This window comes from Myotis yumanensis, unplaced genomic scaffold, assembly GCF_028538775.1.
Source record: "Myotis yumanensis isolate MYYU_CA2020_CCGP unplaced genomic scaffold, mMyoYum1.0.hap1 SCAF_11, whole genome shotgun sequence".
Taxonomy (NCBI): Eukaryota; Metazoa; Chordata; class Mammalia; order Chiroptera; family Vespertilionidae; genus Myotis; species Myotis yumanensis.
The window spans coordinates 3,693,749-3,712,817 of NW_027223762.1; positions in this window are offsets into that span (position 1 = coordinate 3,693,749).

Here is a 19,069-nt window from a genome sequence, read left to right on the forward strand (position 1 = left end):
TCATTCATTTCTAGCAAAGTCTTACGAGCAGCCTGGTTTCCTCAATCCCAACTCCGTGTTTGTTCACACTGCCTACTAAGCACCCCTGTGTGCCTATATGCCTCCCACTGTGACATTTATTAGTGTCCTTTCTTCTTAATTTCTCTATGTCCTGCTCGGCTATGTACACTGAGAGAGTAGGGATGCTATCAATTGTTGGCACCTCTGTAAGCTCAGTTCTTAAAAATCTCCTAATTTAACACGTTTAGAGGAATGGCAATTTGAACATTTTATATTGGTTAAATATTTTTAAAGATCCCTTTCCTTGACTATACTAGTATTTCTTCATTCTCATGTCTATTATGGGAGACAAATAGTGATATGATTATTCATTTTGCATATGAAGAAAATAGTCATAAAGTTTAAAAAAATTTCTAGTGATATTATAACAAGTATATAGTAAAGCAAGGCCTTTTGAACATTATTAGAGGCACTTTCCTTTCCTGAGGTTATTCAGGGATTAAAGAAGGCTCCTTTATAAACTGTAAAGTTAAGTATGACTCCAACAACAATGGACTAAATTCAACAGGGAAAATAGTTTTTCTTTACTATGCACATACCATTGCCAGTGCTATGTATACTTTCTCATATGTCTTTTCTATTTGATGCCGATTATTTCCTAACTGAAAAATTACCTTTAACATTATTTATAATGTAGATCTGTCAATAATAAATTAATGTCTGAAAAAAAATTATTTTTCCCTCATTTTTGATAGATGTTTTCATTGGGTATAAAATTCTAGGTTGGCAGTTTTCTCCTCCCAGCACTTTAAATACGTCTTTGTATTCTGACTTGCAGAGTTTCTAACAAATCTGCCAAGATTTATGTCCTTGCTCTCTACATAAAATGCCTTTTTGTACATGGACTTCTTAAGATTTTCTCTTCATCACTCTTGTTTTTAAACATTTTTACCATGATGTGCGTTGCTTTGTGACTTCATTGTTTATTTAGTGTGTGTTGTATTTAACACTATGCACGTGCGTGTTTACAGTTTAAATTGGGGTTTTTTAAAATTCTGTGACCATTATTCTTTGAAATATTTTTCCTGTACCCCCTTGTACATTTTGTGACATAAACTGTTCCTGTATGAAACCATGTGATAGTGTCTCCCAGGTCACTGAAGCTCTATTTATTTTTTTCATTTATTTATATTTCCTATTGGGTTTCCTATTGGGTTTTATTCCTATTTGGTTTATTAAATTCTCTTGCTTTCTCTTCAAGCTCATGTCTTGTCTCTTTGGTAACTAATAGTCTATTAAGGCTATCCAGTAAATTTTCTATATTAGATATTATATTTTTCATATCTAAAAAATGTCATTGATTCTTTTTATATATCCTATTTCTCTTCTCAATCCTCTTAGACCCTTAAATGTATTTATCATATCTGTTTTAAAGTCCTTGCCTAGTGATTCCATCACCTCTGTTATTTCTGACTGTTTCAACTGCCCTTTCCCGTGCATGTGGGTCATATTTTTTATTGAATGTCAGATTTTTAAGATTTTATATTTTTTGAGTGCTGTTCTTGGTTGCATCACTTTAAAGAGTATCGGTCTGTGTTCCAGAATCTTTTGAGGCTGCTTTCTAAAGCTTTTTAGAGAGAATATAGAGCAGTTTTACCCTAGGGTGGCTTAGTCTTATGACTAAGGGACACCCTCCTTGGACCACTCCTAGGGCTTATGTACCCAATGAATCTCCACACTCTGGTGAGCACTAAGTCCACCCGTGCCTCTCTGTGAAATCTAAAAACTGTTCGTTTTAATGTTCCTGGTAATTACTCTTCCTCCAGCAGTGTGCTTTGACTAGTCTTGTGGAATTCCAGTCAAACACACGAGAAAACCTTCTGTATATTTGTTAATAATTTCTCTTTTCCCCATCCTCTGCTCTAAAAGCTCTAGCCCCTCTAAGGTATATAAATTTCCTTCTCTTCTATTAATTTAACAAAGCCTTTGTCTCTGGATACTTCTTCTTTGCTCAGCAGGTTGAGGAGGGGTAGACATTAGTGTCACAAGTAAAATTGGAAGGGATATTTTTATCTTATTTGAGTTCTAAATTTCTAAGTAGTAAATTCTGTACAACAAGGGTGGACCAACTACTCAGGAGAATATAAAATTACAAAACTTTCTCTTTAATTATCTTCTATTTCCTGTATCTATTTCTTCCCCTTGATCAATGCTGATTATTTTACTATGGCTTGTGCTTTGAAGCAGCAGGTAGTATAGGTCCTTATGGGTATTATTAATTAACATTTTAAAGGCCTTTATTGATACCTCAATCAGACCACCTGTTTGATATTCGTAAGGTTAGAATGAGAAAAAATTCAGCAATTGGCTTAGTGATATGTAACATTATATTCTAAGTGATAATGTAAATTCACAAATGAATTTTGGCTGCTCGCAGCCATTCAGGTCAGATGTGTTAAATTGCTCTGTGGGCAATTTAAGAACTTTGAATATTGTAATACATAAATATGATTAGCTTAACCCAGGAAACCTCATTAATAAAACAAAATCAGCCTTTATGAGCACACGGTGTACATAGGGACTCTCACTTCTGTTCTAGGAATTCTAATGGCTTGTGGGATTCAAATGCAGGATTGTCTTCTTTCTCTGTAGTTTTCAGTTTGACAGGAAACTATTACATTTCTCGTGTTTGTATATTTGCCATGTTGCTCCTGTAGTTCTCCAACATGAAAGGATATAAAATACAGAAACAAAAGAGCTGGATTTGTAATTTCTGTTCAGGTTAGTGCCTAGGACAGTGATGGCGAACCTATGACACGCGTGTCAGAGGTGACACGCGAACTCATTTTTTTGATTGATTTTTCTTTGTTAAATGGCATTTAAATATATAAAATAAATATCAAAAATATAAGTCTTTGTTTTACTCTGGTTGCAAATATCAAAAAATTTCTATATGTGACACGGCACCAGAGTTAAGTTAGGGTTTTTCAAAATGCTGACATGCCGAGCTCAAAAGGTTCGCCATCACTGGCCTACTAGGAACATATCTTTTAACCTTTTTAACACATTCGACAACATGAGAATCACTTATAACTCATAGAATTTACTAACATCAGTTGCAAAAATGAATGTGCAAGAAATTTATAAATAGCAATATTTTGTATCTGTTATTGATACATATTCACATATGTATGTCGCCATATTCTCAGGAATGAATGAGCCAAGGACATAAGCCCTAAATCATTGGTTTTATATGGGTGTACCACTCCCTATGCTTGACTTTATAAATCTCTTAGTTTGAAGGATATAAATCAAAATAATGAAATACATTATTGCCTGCTGAGACTTATGCCCAGACTCTGAAAGTTACTTAACCAGAACCCTGTTCAGTTGGGCCTTCCTGAGCCCTATTATACTCTCACAAGCTTTTTAAGTAGAGCCAGGTCCCTTTTGAACTCAGTCTCACAGGTGGAAAATAAAAGGGAAAGAAGAGTGATCTATTGTCATCCGAAAGACCAAAGAAAAATGGAGAATATTTCAATACATACGGAGCTTCTGAACTTTTAATCATGCTTCTGAAAGCTCTCTTCTCTAGCAGTTAGGCACAAGTTAGTCGTTTGCCCAAATGGCAACCCTTAGGGGGGGAAAATGGAATGATAGCGGGGGAATTCCTTGCTGTCCCTTACAGTAGGGAATCAAAAGTGACAATCCCACACATTTTATTCCTTTAAAGATCTGAACAGTCAGTTCTACTGTCAGTAAGAACTACTAATAGCACCCCAGAAGGAAGAACTCAGTAAACAATCAGAATCCTTTACCTTTTTAAATTCACAATTACAACTTTGCAATTGACTCTTTGCAGCTAAGGCTCACTGGCTTCATGTAAATACCTGTCTAATGTTATTTCCATGGACTACCTCAATGTGTAGGGTTCTAACATCAATTACGTTGTCCCCAGAGCTACCCTGCAGTGGTACCAGGGCCACGCTCCCACTCACGAGACAGTCTGTTGGGTTTTGCCATTCAACCCTTCCTTGTCAAATCTATTTCATGCTCATCTTGCATATGCACAGTTGACTATTTTTATTTATTTCAAATGCTTTGTGTGCCTTCTGTGTGTGGCAGACTGTGGTTGGACATGAAAGTGGTCCATTCCTTCGGGATCTGATGATAGACTGAGAGATAGACAGAGAGAGAAGTCCAGTGCAGTTCCGGAAAAGTGCTATGAAAGGGGAGTGCAGGGTGCCCTGAGCACACAGTGTGGGTGGGCATGGAAGTGTGGAGATCAAGGACTTCCTCTTCGAGGGCTGAGTCCACGCTTCGCTCTCCCATTAAGCACATGGATGCTTGAAGATCTTGTTACTTATACTCATGAAGTCTCTGTTTTTTTATCTGAAAAAATGAGGAGAATAATAAAACCTTCTACATAGTAGAGTGTGATGATCTATGCAAAACTCTGAGAACAGTCAGGCACAAAGTAAGTGTTCAAGAAATAATAACTATATTATTATTATTATTATTGGTAAAGAAAACAATTGTGGCAGCAGATGACTTCTGTGTATGAATCCTAGAAGTTCTCCTAAAGATGACTCAAAGGAATAGTTTTATAAATTGCACTCTAGCCAATGGGCTCAGCTCGATGTCAAAGGCCAGCGAAATTCTATGTGGGGAATATTTTGATGCACGTTTCACAGAATAGGAGAGAGGTGCAAAGAGGTTAAGAAACTTTCTCAGAGATACTGATCAGTAAGAACCAGAGATGAAAATCAAATGCAAGAATATGCTTCCACTTGTGCACCTGTTATTCTGAATAGGGCTGCCCACCTTGCTGGTTACCTACGCACAAGCTACGACTTGCTAGGGCTATTAAGCTAGGGCACCTGCCTGCAAACGCGGAAGCTGAGCTTTTCTCTGACCACTAGTCTAAAATGCCCTGATTTGTTCTGATTGGTACTCTTTTCACTGGTAATGGAGGAGAAAGCAAAATGAATTCATTTTAATTTTATTTTAAAGGAATGTTTCAATGAGTTTAGTCAGGAGGAAGAATCTTAGCTTTTGACCAGTATAGCTAGAGCATTTTAATCTAGAAGTCATTTAGAGAACACAGCCAGGTTCCTAAATAGCTATGCTACAATATAGTCACTTCTCTCAATATGTGTTTAGGGAATTGCAAGAAAATGACAATTTCCACCCAATAGGAGGCAGTCTGAATTATAGATGGATTGGTACTCTTGTGTGGATTTTCTCTTATAGCTCTGAGTCACATGCAAATGGGTGGTGTTAAAAATCATAATATGCCACTTTAGAAAGGGGGTGGAAATTGAGATACTGAGTTCATGATATTTCAATTTTAAACATCCCCTGATTTCTCTTCCCTTATTCAACATTTTCACATGACTATCCTGTGGCCAAATGCACAGTGTCAATGTAATAATCCATCATCCTGATCATGTCTATTTTATCCATGCCCCAAGCATAGATAGACCTTGCCTGTCTGCCATGCCATCCCAGTAAAATATTTACTTTGGAAAAATCTAACTATTTACCGTCCATTGTGTGTGTCCTGATAACCTCTGGCCATGCACTTGAGTTAGGAAAGATCTCCAGCTGCCTTCCGGGGAGGCTGCTATTTGAGGTTAATTTTCACTTCCGTATATTCTTACACTACGTTTCACTACCTGGAAATTAGTCTGAAAAATACCTGGAGGAGTAATCATCTCCGTGATCAATTATTCCCCATCACAAGGGAGCATAATTGCTTGTTCACATGCCCCTATTTATAATGCAGTTACATAACAGAGCACAAATATTATTTCTCCACAAGAATCTAGGTGCATTGCATTTGTACAATTAGCAAGGGTTTAAAAGAAACGGGATGCTTTCTTACTTCAGCGAATTTTGAGTTACACATATCTCAGTATTTCACTATCATCTTCTTTAGCATTAACAGCAAGTTCAGAAAGAATAACTACATGGAGCCATTCTCTGACCTTTTTACTCAGCAAGTGTATGCTCTTGCCCCAAGGGCTTCTTAATGCAATAATTTACCAGTTACAAGTTAAGTGTACTACCAACAACTTTTTAGCTTTTAATCATATTTTTTTTGCAAGAAAGAAAAAGATGTTCCTTATATTTAACTACGGAGTTGGCTGCCATAAATCTTTTGGGTCCAAAGTACTAAGAAAAAGAGTGGTAGTGGAAATTATAACTCATCATTTTTAAATGGTGTCAGTTTTTAGCTTATATCATAATAAAAAAAAGCATAGTTTTATAACCCAATTCACTCTCAATCCAAGAAGTACTGCTATCCAAGTTACTTGGGCATTTTAATCAAGCGAAGAGCCGGCATAAACATTTGACTTAGGAAGCATTGAATGACAGAGCTAGAAAATCAACTCGAATGAGGTTTTCATGTATTTATTTTTTAAATATATTTTTGTTGATTTCAGAGAGGAAGGGAGAGGGAGTGAGAGAGAGAAACATCACTTATGAGAGAGAATCATTGATTGGCTGTCTTCCGCATGCCCCCTACAGGGGATCGAGCCCACATACTGGCCATGTGAACCGAAGCCGTGACCTCCTGGTTCATAGGTCAACGCTCAACCACTGAGCCACGCCGGAGGGGCTGTATTTATTTTGTAAGTGGGAGTTGGTCTGCTCGAGCCTGGATTTCCGCCTCCACATCACTGTTTTCCTCTGAAAGGAGCCGGGACTCCTGTTCAGGGTGGGCTGAAACCTACAACACCTTCTCATTCTAGAGCTGCCAGCAAGAAGCACAGTCATGTCCAAAGGACTTAGGAATCAACTCCAGGAAAACAAAACAAAAACAGTAAGACATCAATAAAATGAAATAGAAAACATAACATTCTGAATAGATGAATCCATGATGACAGTTTTAAACAAATGGACAGCCACTTTGTGAGCATGCAAGAGAGGAAACTTCTTATTTAAAAACGAGACAAAGGGACAAAATTCCCTTGCCTCCATTCAGGCCTCAATGCAGCTCCTCTTCTCCTACAGAGCCCTGCCTAGTGTGCCAGGGTGAATTTATTTCGCCATCAGTAAGCTTTCATCGAAGTTGGAAACGCTTCTATTGTCGCACTCAGTACAGGTTTGTGTATCTTTCCGTATATGTGACTATTCAATAAACCGAGAGTGATTGGAGGGCAGAAACTGTATGTGGGGTTTTTCCCTACATTTTTAAGGCTGGACACAATGGAACACAATAAGTTCTCAATGCATAAGTCAAGGAATGAATCAAGGAGTCTCTAGCTCAGTTGGGAGAGATGAGCACTCTCTCTCTCTCTCTCTCTCTCTCTCTATATATATATATATATATGAATCTTTTATTTATCTATTCACCTATTTATTTAATACCTTTCTCTCTGTGCTAAATGTAGTACTTGGCAAGGAGAATGCAAGAAGGAGTGGCACAGCCCTGGCTGGTGGCTCAGTCGGTTGGAGCATTTCCCCATACATCAAAATGATTTGCGGGTTTGATTCCTGGTTAGGGCACAAACGTAGGTTGTGGGTTCTATGCCCTATCAGGGCATGTATGGGAGGCAACCAATCAGTGTTTCTCTCTCCCACTGATGATGTCTCTCTCTCTCCATTCCTCTCTCTAAAAATCAATAAACATCCTCAGGTGATGATTTAAAAATAAAAAAGTATGGAGAGCATATGGTGCTTGACCTGGAGGAGTGCTCTTTCTTATGGAGCAGCTGGTATTTGAAGACTGTATTTCAGATGCTAAGACCGTATTGATCATACCATTTGCCACTGTGCTATGCGCAGTGAAGAAGCATACAATCCTGCCAATGCGACTCTGACACAGTGCACTTATTTTATAGAATTCTCACTTTATTCTTGTTCAGCTTTTTTAAGACGTTCAAAACTAAATTGGTTAAATTATCCTTAAAATTTCTTCACATTGGAAGTTTGGTTCTTTTGAGTCCCTCTTCAACTCAGTTTCCCATCCAGTGTTTGTCCAATCAATGGTACCCTTTGTGCTCAACAGAAGTATTGATTGTTGTTGATGAATTCTTGAAATCATCCAGAAAGAACTAGAAGCCATTCAGCCAGATTTGCAATGCATGCTGCTATTTTTTTAATGTTGCCCAAACTTTTGATTTGTCACCTCCCTCATCCCTTCTTTATAGTCTGTTTTATGCTATGGGTAAAAAAAAAGACAACTTTTCTACATTTTGGGGGGAAGTATCTTTTAAATTCCGACGTTGTTGCTTTTAAAGTGTGTGCCTGCACAGGCCGTGGTACCTACATTTTGGCTCGTGTCTACTTACAGCCACTATGGCACTGGTTCAAAGACATGTCTCAAGTTCAGAGAGGTTAAAGTTAAAAATAAGTAAAGAATGTCATTTTTGAATTGACAAAATACAGTATAATATATCACAATGAGAGCTGAAGTCACTATAAGTACAGTGAATTACAGGAATATAGACAATCACTTAATTAATTTTGCTACATGAATCTAAGAAACCTCCACCTAAGTACAGAAACAGTGATACTTAGAGCTGAATTTTCAAAATTGAATGAAAAGGAATGCAGATGATGGTGACTTAATAAATGTGGTCATAACTACACTAGCCTTGTAGAAATAGATGACAGCTCCAATGTCAAGGCGTTTAGTGTAGTTCACACAGATCAGATAAAACTGTTATAAATAGTTCATGAAAACAATATCATCTTTAGGTAGGATGTGCATATAGTAAATATTGACCACTGAAGCTATTCATACTTAATGTTATTTTTGACAAAATGAATATTTTATAATGAGAAGTTTGTATAATGGTGCCTGGTTGTTTACAAAATATATTTAATAGTTAATGGTATCAGTGAAGGTAACTGTTCAAATTGGAAACATAATCCAGTTTGAAATGTATGAAATTATTTTAAAAACTAACATTAAGTCCTAACTTGTTTGACTCAGTGGGTAGAGCGATGGCTTGTGGACTCAAGGGTCCCAGGTTTGATTCCAGTCAAGGGCATATACCTTGGTTGCGGGCACATACCCAGTGGGGACTGCAGAAGGCAGCTGATTGATGTTTCTTTCTCATCGATGTTTCTAACTCTCTATCCCTATCAAAAAACTCACAAAACTAAAAAAAAAAAAAACCACCCACAAAACTAACATTAAAATAATTTAATAGAAAACCGCTAATACAGATCTTATTTATTGAATATAATTAAAGAAATAATGATCTCCAAATGCATATAGACAATTAGAACTGCTAATGGTTCAACAAAATAATAATAATAATAATAATGGCAGTAATAATAATAACAGCAATGACCATTTATTGGATGCTTCATATATGCCAGGCACTGTTGTAAGAACTTCCACATATTTAACTTGTCTAATCCCCTCAGAAACCTTATGTGGAAGACACACTTATTATCCTGATAGTAAGATGGGGAACGGGAGTGGAGCCAGGTTGTCTAGGCCCAGGGCGGAGTCTCCTCAACACCATTCAGGCTGTTTCTCAAGGAAGCTTGAGGGATGCTGGACAACTGGCCAATGGGCAGAGCAAGCAGGCTGTTGGGTGGGCAGCGAGCGTGGCCCAGCAGATAAACCTGGGCTTTCAAGTCAGATGAGTCCATGTTAAAACTGAGACTCGCTACTTACCTTTTACGTGACTTAGAGCAATTTCCTTAATCTAATAGAATCTCAGGGGCAGTGTCCTTAGTCTAGTGCAATCTTAGTTTCTTCATATAAAATATGGGCTTTAATATCTGTCTTGCAAGAATGTGAGGCTAACGGAAAACAATGTTTTATGAAGTGTGGACGTAGAAAAACCCAATGGTGACCTGCAAGGTGTGAGAAATTCCTCAGGGCAGGGGAACCGACAATGGAGGTCAGCAAGGGAGCAGCTGGAGGGAACAGGACAGAAGGGAAAGGTGCTAAACAGTGAGCCCAGACTCCACCACTCCCTCCTCTGCGTGACCTTGAGCAAGGTCCTTCCACAACCTCCGTCAGTTGTATCCTCTTTAAATTGAGATAATAACCCCTGCTCTGAATCGAAGGGTGAATCAGGGAGCCCGAGTGAACTCTAAGCACCGAATGCTACACCTCCACATGTCAGTCCCGTTCCAACTGCCACCATTCCCCCCAGTCAGCGCAGTCCCGGGGTCCCAGGGAAGACTTCCCGCCGCTGAGTGCCAACCGACGTGAAGGGCTGGTGGGATCGTTCAAGGATGTGAGTCTAACTTGCTCATGGACATGACACTTCGCCAGAGAGGAGAGATTCAGAGAAAGCGGAAAGGCCCTCGCTTTACCAGAGGTGGAGAGACCGTACAAAGGCGTGGACCTGCCCATGGAGACCGCGGCCCCTGCCCCAAAGGAGGCACCGGTTCAGGCACCATCCTCACGTCTGGGCAGCGTTTAAAAAAATCCACCTGAACAGGAGGAACAGGCCTCTGCTTCCAGTTTAATGTGCTCTGAAACCAGGGAAGGGGTAATGAGAGCATTCCCCAACTCATGATACCAACATTTTCTTTTAGAACTTCTTTAAATGCCAAATATTTCTCATATTTTTAAAACTGTAAGCCTCAAACCTGCCCTGTAAATGACACATGACCAGGATCGTCACCCTCAGAGCAATGAACCAGCTCCCTCCCGCTCAGTAAAGAAGGTCCCTAAGCTGGAGCCCTCTGTGCTGGCTGTCTGTCCCCCCCCAGTCCCCCGCTGGGGGGTTGTTTACTTCGAAGACACGGAATGTGCATTAAAATGTAACTTTTCTCTCTCTTGAACTTGCTTGTGCTGTCTCTCTGGGGGAGACTTTTGCTAAATCTTGCCTGGCACTTTAAATTATAAATGACTTTATCGAAAACAAAATGCTTTTTTTTACACGTCTCCAGTTTAGAAGACTTCTAACATGACAGGTCGAGGAACCCGTCTCGGAGAACAAGGGCCTTTCGGGCTCTGGGAGTGTTTGGGGGAATAAACAAGTCCATTTGCCGCATCATTTAAACTGTTTCCACTGTTCCTGAGGAGAAGAAAAATTGAGAACCTTCCCTGTCACTTTATTTTTAGTTTGAAATGTGCGCAGTCCCTGGAGGCAGGGAACTGATACAGTCAGAGAGTGTCAATTCCGCAGAGCACACTGCTCACGGTGTATGACTTATCCCCCAAGAACAGCAGCAAAGGACTTTTTTTAAAAAACTGATAAAAAGAAAAAAAGAAAAGGAAGAAAAACTGCTTCCTCCCATCTGTGTGTTTTATAGTCAACAAATATTTGGAAGGGCGTACTGAGTTGAAGTAAACTCATAAAAATAAAAATGATCAATTGTCACTAACCACAGACCAGCGAAAACAATTTTGAGAGGGTTTTAAATTCTCTTGGGAACAAACCTTGACTCCGTCAAGGAATGGGTGTTGTGTGTAAGGACAAGTTAGGAGAAGTGTAGAAAAATCCCACCTCAAGCTGAAGTTCTTAGCATTTTACAAGATGCCAAGATAAAGGCAGTGCCGCACTAATGTTCCTTTCACAAAATGGTGAGCCCTGATCCCCTGTCTACTTATACCCACTTTAAAATTAATTTCTCAGCTCTAGCCGGTGTTGTTCAGTGGATAGAGCATCTGCCTGCGGCCTGAAGTGTCCAGGGTTTGATTCTGGTCAAGGAAGGGCACATGCCCAGGTTGGGGGCTCAATCCCCAGTAGGGGGCGTGCAGGAGGCAGCTGATCAATGATTCCCTCTCATCACTGATGTTACTATCTCTCCCTCTCCCTTCCTCTCTGAAATCAATAAAAATATATTAAAAATAAAATTAATTTCTCAATGTTAGAAGTAATAGTGAAACAGGCAGTAAGGAGGAGGCTATGAAAGGGACCCATCTCAACATGTTGTAGATTCCTGGCAAAGAAGTTAAAAATGTTTTCAACTGTGCCTATACTGAGTATTTATATCCTATTTTTTTGAGAAAATATGTTGACACATATTTCCAGAAAGTGTTCATCTCCTCAAAAGCCACAGTCTCGATCTGTACACACTCGGTTGCTGACGCCTACCTTCCCCTGCACAGTCTGTAACTCCCAGGAGGGGCAGCTGGGCAAGAACAGGAAACATGCGTGTCAACGTGGGGATGAACGACCCTCCCTCTCCAGCATGGATCACCTTACTCTGCCCCTGAATAGACACAGGGGTGGATGCCACGGACTTTCTCCCCGATGTTAGAGGACAGGGAGTCCTGTGGTCACACTGTCACCAAACCAAGCCAGAGTGCGAGTATCCAACGGGATGATGCTCCATAAAATTCAGGAACAGAGCACGGATACAGACGTGCAGTAAAACCATCACAAAGGCATAAACAAGCATCACATTACTGATAAGTCAAAGAAGGCAGGCCCGGAAAGATTACTGACTGTGTGATTCATGGACACGCTTTCTGAAGAAGGTGGAACAAGAGGTTGCAGAGATCAGACCAGCACTGCCCCCTGTTGGATACAAATACTCGGTGCATTCAGGCTTTGGTGGTGCCACAAGGGGGTAGGCAGGGATTTAACAGTGATGACCATGTTTGTATCTAACTTCTTGTGGTACAAATGTCTACATTAGACAAAATGCACAGGTCTGTGTGATGTTGTGATTTATATTAAAACATATATATATATATATATGTATTCCTCCTCCCTGTTTCTGGCACAGAACACCTTAAAACCCTTGGAATTCTTTCATTGGAATTGGGTCCAGGAATGATCTAAATGTGTGGACCTAAAAGGAGTGACTATTCTGGTATATAAATTATAATTGCTAGACCTGACTTAAACACACACACACACACACACACACACACACACACATACACACACACACGTGTTATTATCCTCCAGATTTAGGAAAAGGGCAAGGGAAGAATTTATGAGTGAATTAAAGTTCTTAATTGCCTTACTAGCTTTATAATGATGCCAAGGGTTAATTCCTAACAAGAATGCTTTAAAGAGCTTTCAACATTAGGACAGGTAAGAGTTTGGGGTTAGAAAAGTTCTTACTTGAACAAATACTGCGATAATATTATTGAGTGTTTAGCATCTTCTAGTCACTGGAACTTTTTAAAAAAATATATTTTATTGATTTTTTACAGAGAGGAAGGGAGAGAGATAGAGAGTTAGAAACATCGATGAGAGAGAAACATCGATCAGCTGCCTCCTGCACATCTCCTACTGGGGATGTGCCCGCAACCAAGGTACATGGCCCTTGACCGGAATTGAACCTGGGACCTTTCAGTCCGCAGGCCGACGCTCTATCCACTGAGCCAAACCGGTTTCAGCAGGGCTGGAACTTTTATTAGACCGATTTCATAGCGAGAGAAACTGAGACACAAAGTAGCACAGATTAATTTGCACAAGTCACACGGATTTTCTCCTCTCTTTTTGAAGAGTGTCTGCACCAGGATTTGATCACAGGAAATCTGACCCCAGAGACTATATGTGAATGCGCACACAGACAACTTCTTGTAGGCTAGTTAGGGGCTTGTTGGTGCTGTCAGATGGTGGAAGCTGACTTTTTCTTTTGTAGCTGCTTTTATGTGTTATTTAAATGTCCATTCCCAGAACATTTGTTTTACAGGCTCCCACTAATCTGTATTCCAGATTTCTTCTGGAAAATCCCTCTTAGCTCCTATCTCATGCCCTCCAGCCCCTGAGGGTGGAGGCAGAGAGAGGCTAATAAGTAGCCCACAGTCAAACCACTGTCAAGCTCTCTAGCTAGAATTCCAATCCTAACACTCTAGCTCCCAAGCCCAGGCTCCTAGGCACCTGGGGATGCCCCAGTTGGAGGCACCGGAATGATTTCTTGCAGGGTCTGTACACCACCCCCCCACCCCCCCGCTCATGAAGAGTGACAATGACAAGGCTAATTTCTCCACTGAGGGTTCCTTGTGCCAAGCACTGGGCTATGCTTATGGGTGTTTTATGATTTACTTTTTAAAACAACTCCCTGGCAAAGATGTCGTCCCTAGTTCAAAATGAGTAAGTTGATGTGTAGAAGGGATGAGAACTTGAGCTTGTCCATAGGCTCCTGGCTGTGGTGCTGTCTACGCCAAGCCCAGGTCTGCAGGAAGCAGTGAGCCGGGTGCTGAAGAGAAGGGCACCTGCCACAGTGACTGTCACTGCACTTGGCTGGCATCCAGACCGGGCACAGCGCCCACCTGCTCACTCCCGAGAGCCCGTAACGTGCCGCTTCCCAGTTCCACATTCAGTTACACCATGTGGTTACCTTGACATTAAAGCGATAGGTGTATTGATAAGAATCAATGAAGATGACAAACCATGGCTTTGGCTCCTTCCCCTTTGGGAAGAGCTGGCTTCCCAGCAGATTCCTTAACCAGCGCCCAGCCTCGCAACTGGCTACCATTCCCTGATCTACTCTTGTCCATCACACTCCCTGAGCCTCTTCCCACTTGACAGTGAAGTTCATCTCCATCGATTTCTTGTCTGACCTGTTGGTGTGACCCTGCACCCGTCTTCTCCCTGTGTCTGTCCACTCTCCACACTTCAGCCAGAACCAGGGTTTTCCTGTTTTGTTTTGGTTTGAAAAGGAAAAATAAAATATAATGACGTGTGATGTTTAATGTAGCAAGACCCCTGGGGCTATCCCCAGCACTGTGATTCTTAACACATGCAGAACCTAGCATGAAATCGCCCTATATTGCCCCTCCAGTGGTTCCACCCCTCCTGTCTGTGCATCCGCCTCATCGCCTGGCCAAGCCCTCCCCACGCTGACTCTGTACGGGGCCAGCAGGAGAGCGGAGCGCAGGCTCCTAGCGGGACAGGGGCGTGGGCTGGAGCCCTCCGCTCGGCCGGGGTTAGATGTGAACTTGCCTCCACTCTCTGAGAGGGGAGGAGCGCTGGTAGCCAGTTGCTAAGGCTTTTGCGAAGTGTAAGTAAATAAATAACCACTGATAAGTGGGCTCCCACTCCACAGAAAGGGAACGCTATATAAATGGAAGTCATTGTCATCGTTGTCTTTAATATGATTGGCATCGTCCCTGTAAATGGCTTTTCTTATTCTGTTTGATCACTTAGAGCTGGAGGGGAGGGAGAATCAAACACCCTCTGAAAAGCGACCATCTGGTTCTATTGAAATGAGTGCCTGCGACCAGCACGGTGATGTAATTACCAGGCTTTGAACGGAATAGACCTATTTGTTGGACACCACAGACAAGAAGAAGAGGCACAAATATCCTGCTTCCCTCTCTCTCCATCCCTGTGGGTCGCCCACCTCTGGTACCAGGGTAGTGTTGTGTTTGTGAAAGCCAACATCCACAAAACAACTTCATATAAAATGATCGCACACAAGGTACTATGCAATCCCTCAGGACTCTATAATGATACATGACTGTAGACATCAGTACCTGCACCCTCTCTGACCAGGATATTCCATATTCCAACCTTCTTCAGCTTTAACCAGACACACTGCCAATTACCCTTCAGACCATTCTGGGAAGACACCTCTAATCTCTCCAGGTATAGCACACCGCTCCCTCCTCTGCGTGCCCAGCACCGTGGATATGCCGTCACTTGAACTTGTTAGTTTGCATTGCAGGGCGTCTATACATGACCCTATTTATAAATACGATAAGAGATCCCGTAGGGCTCCGCGGTGTTATCCCCATGACCTAGTTGAGAGGAGATTGAGGTACTCAACCAGCATTTGCTAAATTGCATGGCATTACATGAAATTGCATAAAATTGAGATTCAGTCCCACCAGGTAGGGTGTTTTGTGTTGCCCTAATTCCAGAGGAGTGTTATGTCTGTGCAAAATGCTGATACTGTATCTGTGGAGATGAAGAAGCAGAATGAATGCTTATGTGCTTACAATGTAATTGTAAGTTCACTTAGTAAAATGTACACACAGTTCATCTAAATAAATTAGCAAATAAGGAATACAATTAATGAACCTTGACCTGAATAATATGTCAAAAATCTACTCACAAAAAATAATAGTATGTGCTAAAAAGCTTTCCTATTTAAGAAAAAGAATTAGGTATGATGCTTCCTATAACTATTTCAATAACATTTTACTGAAGTTATTGGCTAGATAATGGCAATAAATAAGTCATAAAATTTAAAACAATACTTTCTTCCAATTGGTATCATAGTTTATAAAGAAAAGTGCAAGAAAATTTACAAACCACAAAAACATACAGTTATACTGTGTCAGGATATTAGATTCAAAGAAAAATAAATACATGGAAGGCACTAGCATTCTGTTATACTATCAGAAACCTATTCAAAATTGCAAGAAAAATATTCATAGCAATAATGACATAGCAGACACTTATGAATATTATAACACTTATTAGGAATGAGTAATAAATAATGCACAGGGTGTTCATGGAGGACATTAATAAATGTTTCTAAAATACACAAATGGAAATCTCAACGGAGTGCTATATGTTACTTATGAATGGCAACTGGCACTCCCATGAAATTGACCACGCCCCTTAAATGATATAGGGGGTGTCCATGAGCAGAACTAGTCTGAAGCCCAGTACACAGACACATCCTATAGGACTATGCAGAGGAAAAATTCTTGTAAAGACATTTTGAAACTCAGAATCTCGGATATAGAGCAAGAGATTAGGTCTGCAGTCAGAGAGGGGAACAGAGCTCACTGTACTAATCTTTCGCTGAGGGTGTTTATAGGGTGTGATAACCTCAGCGCCAGGAGGAGAGTGTTCATGATGCCCATCTCTCCCTCTGACAGGTGGATGCGACTCCCCCAACCCTCCAGGAGCTCACAGCCTCCTGCAGGGCGAGAGGGTGAGTGAGACATGGAAACAGAAAATGTTTCCACGCAGCTGGGAGACAGGATCAGCTGCCCTCTGCATGCCCGCCCACTGGGGGTGAGCCCACAACCAAGGTTCATGCCCTCGCCTGGAATCGAATCTGGGACCTTTAAGTCTTCAGGTCAACGCTCTATCCGCTGAGCCAAACCGGTTAGGGCATTAAACGTAATTTATAACCCAATTTCAGCAAGTATACCAAGTCATTGTAGTAAATTTCTTTTCCATCACTCCCCCTTTCATTTTTATTTACCACTTCAATGTTAAAATGTTTGAAACTTTTAATATTGAATATATGTGCATAACCTAACAAATGCTTTCTGGAACAAGGGTGGTATCAATGATTATTAAAAATTAATGTAATAATTTGGATCTGACATTATAATTAGGAATTAAGTGGGTCGACCAAAGGGCTAAGAATGTCCATGGCTAAAGTCAATGTCACACTACAGAATGTCACAGAACACTCACATTTCTGGGGAGGGGGGCTCTCTCACTTTCCTCACTGACCTAGCACATTTGATCCGAAGACCATATGCCATTAGTATGTATGAAGAGCATATTTAAACTCTCAAAAACATTATGTAGTATTATCATCATATCATTTTTATTTTATTTTAAATTTGATTGTTTATAGGCAAACGGTTTGCAGTTGGAAATACAAAATATGGCCATATTTCTTTTCTAGGAAATACAACAATACATTTGGGGGATACTTTTTAAATAGAAAATCATTTGCTTCTATTGGCATTTGCCTTACTTTGACTATTGTTTAGTGCTAATATTTAAACATAAAATAAGATTTTTCAGAAGACATGGAATATATGCAATAATTGTCTTTACATTTTTAACGTACAAAGCAATGGACTTTGGGCCATTGTACTTACAAAGTAAGGCCAAGTAAGGCCTCACCCCCACAGTCAGGACCGGGCGCTGGGTGGACCTGGCCTGGTGCTCCTAACTCTGGGGAGAGGGAGACTTCCCGTGGCTGCAGGATAGAGGCTACGGACTCCGTGCCACCCACCCAAACAGGTCCATAGCGCAGGCTGGTCAGTGGAGTGGCTTCTTCACCTGGGATCGCGGGGAGGCCTGGCCTGGCCTGTTTGCCCTGTGATGGGCGCTGGGCAGGGGGGCATGGACCTGGGCCACTGCCTTACTTTGACTATTGTTTAGTGCTAATATTTAAACATAAAATAAGATTTTTCAGAAGACATGGAATATATGCAATAATTGTCTTTACATTTTTAACGTACAAAGCAATGGACTTATTTGACATCAATAATGGAATAAGGCTTTCCCTATATTTGTATTGGTCATTTGATTATATGCCCTTAAGACAGTGACATAGATTTGCCCTCTGACTCTTAACACTGGTAATGTAAGATGTTCCCGCTTTGTCAACAGACAACACCTTTTCCTAAGAACAGATTTAATTTGCAGTGCATTGAGTTTCTCTTAAGCAGAAACATACATGTGCTCAAACTTTTGTGAAGTATGTTAAGTATTTTTTTATTTACTTTTTTTGTATACTTTGGTATACTCTTTGTTGTTTATTTACTTGCTCTGGTTTTGGAACATTCAGATTATGTTCTCTTTTAAAAGGAATTGCCGAAGTTAATTGTCTGACTAATTTGAGCAGGTAGATTGGGCCAGTGCTGCAGTCAACATGTGTGCAAAGTATCCCATGTGGTAGAAGGTGAAACCAGCCTATATAATAAAAGAGAAACATGCAAATTGACCATCCCTCCACTATGCTCACCAGCCAATCAGGAGAGTATGCAAATTAACCCAACAAAGAGGGTGGGTTAATTTGCATGCACAGGCGCCGAGTGGCCTGGGTCCCAGGAACATCCTTGGGACCCAGGCCGCTCCTAGCCTGTAGGCCCGCGCAAAGGCCCTGAGCAGCCAGGGTCCCAGAACCCTCCCCCCCCCCCCCCCCATGGCCACTCTGGGCCTATGGGCGCAGGCACCAAGCAGTGGCCCAGGTCCATGCCCCCCTGCCCAGCTCCCATCACAGGGCAAACAGGCCAGGCCAGGCCTCCCCGGGATCCCAGGCGAAGAAGCCACTCCACTGACCAGCCTGCGCTATGGACCCGTGTGGGTGGGTGGCGCAGAGTCCGGGGCCTCTAGCCTGAAGCCAGGGGAAGTCTCCCTCTCCCTAGAGTTAGGAGCACCAGGCCAGGTCCACCCAGCGCCCGGTCCTGACTGCCAGGGTGAATTCCTGTAGGCTGGGGTTTGATCTCTAGGCATTAGCAGTAGGAGAC